The 3,748-nt window shown below is 37.7% G+C and overlaps 1 long non-coding RNA gene across 1 annotated transcript; it reads right to left on the bottom strand.

Annotated features, from left to right (window-relative positions):
* Positions 1–259: 259 nt before the first annotated feature.
* Positions 260–3,536, bottom strand: LOC134650166 (uncharacterized). The gene is made up of 3 exons (XR_010097027.1): positions 3,454–3,536; positions 1,113–1,143; positions 260–381 (listed from the first exon to the last, which is right to left on the bottom strand). It is a non-coding gene; the product is annotated as an uncharacterized LOC134650166 (long non-coding RNA).
* Positions 3,537–3,748: the final 212 nt, after the last annotated feature.

Genomic DNA, 3,748 nt, shown 5'->3' with positions numbered 1-3,748 from the left:
CAAGATATATACAGTGTATTACTTAAATAAATTAAAAACTAGCTTAAATCTAAAATAGGCCCTTGAGGCATTGTACCAAGGACGAATATATAAGTATATATATACTCATATAAATATTTAGAATGTCTCATTTTATTTAGCTGCAGCTGGATGCGGACTGAGAGAGACACCGCTATGCGCGTATTATAGCGACATCTCGCTCGCACACCGGAGCGACGTGAGAATCGCATCCAGATTCCAGAGTGATAGCCGACTACCACTGTGGGTTGAAGCCGGACTGCTCAGAGTAGCATTTCCAGGGGGGGTTTCCTTGAGCCAAGCATTCCTCGACTTGACGCTCTCCAAATGTAGCAGTGGCTCCCAGGTTAGTGGAATCGATCACTGCAGAAAAAAAAACACTGAAGTTTTATTACGGTGGCAAACAAGAATGAAGCCCGTCTGATGGTAAGCGGGCACCGTCGCCTATATAAGCCTGCAACTCTAGAAGTATTCATTGTAGGTAGTACTAGTGTAAGACAAATATAGTATGATTCTCTGTCTTTGTTTGAAATGAGACAGTCCTTTTACAAACTATAATTATAGTCCAAAGCTCGCAACTATGGTCCAAAATAATCTTTAAGTTTTTCGGCCAGGTGTGTCTTTTACTGTATTTTTTTTATTCTAAGGCAAGGTATGTTTTTAAATGGAAGAAAAAACTCTGTGAGATCCAAAAGGAACATTAAATTGGTATTGATACTTAATTCCCTTTTATACTTGTGGACCATAGTTGCAGTATTGGACTATAGTTATAATGGCTATGGCTATGGATGAGGTCTTGGTGGCTCAGATGGCAGAGCGCTGGAGTATCGATCCAGAGGCCGTGAGTTCAAGTCTCACCCAAGACAGTAATTTTTCCACTTTAAAATTTAATGTGAAAATTAGTTTGTTTAACCTAGTTAACTACTTATTCTAGTGCCTGCATATTATTACTGTTCTACGAAATAAATAATAGTAAAAAAACAATACAGTAGTATAAAAAGATGTAGGTACCTGTATTTAGCCTACTATTGAATATATATTTGCTTCCATTAGGTACTTACTTATCGTAATTTAATTATGTTAAATGTACTTACAGTGATCAATGCTTCTTTTTTCGCGGACTATCTGAAATGAATACAACTATTGTTTAATTTAAATATGACATAAAATTAAATCACAGAATTTCTTAACACAGTTTGCAGAACACAGTTAAAAGAACTTGCAGTTTGTTTCACTTAAAATTATCTCCTGCCGTGAAAAAACGTCAGTATAGGTACCTATGTAAATTCTTGTAAAATATATAATACGTAAGTATGTACCTACTTAAAATATAATCTGCATAATCACTATAAAGTAACTGCCCGATTCGAACTTTAAGATCAAATATTACGTCTAGATACGATATGGATTAGATATGTCATTGTCCAAAGTGACGTATCTCGTTTCTTCAAAAATCTGAATCGGGCCTTTAGCCTTGTAAAATAAATTTAAATTTAACAAATGGGTGTTTAATCGGTCTTTATTATGTATGTGTATGTAATTATAACTAGCGACCCGCCCCGGCTTCGCACGGGTTAACAAACTATACATTTATGTACCTTCTCTCGAGTCTATCTATTAAAAAAACCGCATCAAAATGGGTAGATCTAAACATACATAGGGACAGACAGACAGCGGGAAACGACTATGTTTTATACTGTGTAGTGATTATGTTTTTAGCAACCCGCGGTAAACCGCCAAAAATCTTCACAATTTCAAATTACCGACCACATTCAATTCAAATCCAACAAACAACACATTTTAATCAACATGAAGCTATAAACAAAACAACCACATTTACCGCACATTTAAATCGCATTTTGACAAAACAGGAATAATCAACAGCGAATTCGTGTTTTTACCGTTTCAATAGGCACGTTTGAGTAGACCGGTACATACATATACAGCCAAACCGCACATTGAAACACATGTACTTTATATAATTATATTAAACTAATATATTTAGGGACTATACAATTATAAAATTAAATTAAAAATTGTTTATTCGGTTTAAGCATTACTTATACAGTTGGCCTGTTGCCATGGGCCTGCCTACGCCCAGGCAGGGGAGGGAGCTCAAATTTTATGGCTCCTCTACACGATGGGCCAACGCCGGCCACTCCAAGGGACGCAGCCATGCGGTAGAATGAGATAGCAATATCACTTGCTCCCTCTAACGGATAATTATGGGTCCCTTGGAGTGGCCGGCGTTGGCCCATCGTGTAGAGGAGCCATTACATACAATACATGCCCCTCTGTGGCCTCTGGCTGGCTACGCCCCTGCCTGTTGGCCCCTCTTGTTAAATAACAAATACCTGAGTTAAGAGGACTGCAAATTAATATTTTTACAATGATAATGCCAATAGCACAGGCATAAAAGAATCATGTCATGAAAGGGGAATTCACGAAATAAAGTCAGTCAAGGTATTAAATATCGATACGGACAAAGTACCAAGAATATGGACACACTACCTTAATGGCTCGTCTACACGATGGGCCAACGCCAGCCACTCCAAGGGACGCATTTATGCGTTAGAGGGAGCAAGTGATATTGCTATCTCATTCTACCGCATGACTGCGTCCCTTGGAGTGGCCGGCGTTGGCCCATCGTGTAGAGGAGCCATAATATTTATGGACAATAAAGTCGTATCGGTCGGTCGTAACACCGAATTTCGTAGATTGCGGGGATCTTTCTCTTTTACTCCAATGAAGGCGTAATTAGAGTGACAGAAAAATGCCCGTAATTTGCGAAATTCGGTTTTCGCGGTAGCCCCTCTATACTTAAATAAGTAATTTGTTAAAAAAATACTTCAAATATCTTTTTAGGGTTCCGTAGCCAAATGGCAAAAACCGGAACCCTTATAGATTCGTCATGTCTGTCTGTCTGTCCGTCTGTCCGTCCGTATGTCACAGTCACTTTTCTCCGAAACTATAAGAACTATACTGTTGAAATTTGGTAAGTAGATGTATTCTGTGAACCGCATTAAGATTTTCACACAAAAATAGAAAAAAAACAAAAAAATTTTTGGGGTTCCCCATACTTAGAACTGAAACTCAAAACTTTTTTTTCATCAAACCCATACGTGTGGGGTATCTATGGATAGGTCTTCAAAAATGATATTGAGGTTTCTAATATCATTTTTTTCTAAACTGAATAGTTTGCGCGAGAGACACTTCCAAAGTGGTAAAATGTGTGTCCCCCCCCCCTGTAACTTCTAAAATAACAGAATGATAAAACTAAAAAAAATATATGATGTACATTACCATGTAAACTTCCACCGAAAATTGGTTTGAACGAGATCTAGTAAGTAGTTTTTTTTAATACGTCATAAATCGCCTAAATACGGAACCCTTCATGGGCGAGTCCGAGTCGCACTTGGCCGCTTTTTTACTTACCATAGGGAAAATTAAACAGGTCAATGTCAAAACAATCAACAAAATAAATAAGTATTTCATGTTTTTCACGAATAAACTACTCGGGCCGGATGTTAAAACACATGTGGCCATGTATTACTACATTCGTGAGTAAATAAAAGGCTGAGACATATTAATAAAACCTTATCGATTAGAGGTAAACGAGTTTAATGACCATTTCAGTAATCGAACCGTATCAGTTCTAAGTGTAATATACAGTGTGGAAAGATAAGTCGGGCCCTGGAGGGAAACTACCTTAAATCCTTAAGCTCGCTCA

Source organism: Cydia amplana, chromosome 8, assembly GCF_948474715.1.
Source record: "Cydia amplana chromosome 8, ilCydAmpl1.1, whole genome shotgun sequence".
In the NCBI taxonomy this organism is placed as follows: Eukaryota; Metazoa; Arthropoda; class Insecta; order Lepidoptera; family Tortricidae; genus Cydia; species Cydia amplana.
Note: the sequence above shows the minus strand (reverse complement) of the source record. Positions and strands in the feature narration are given on the sequence as shown.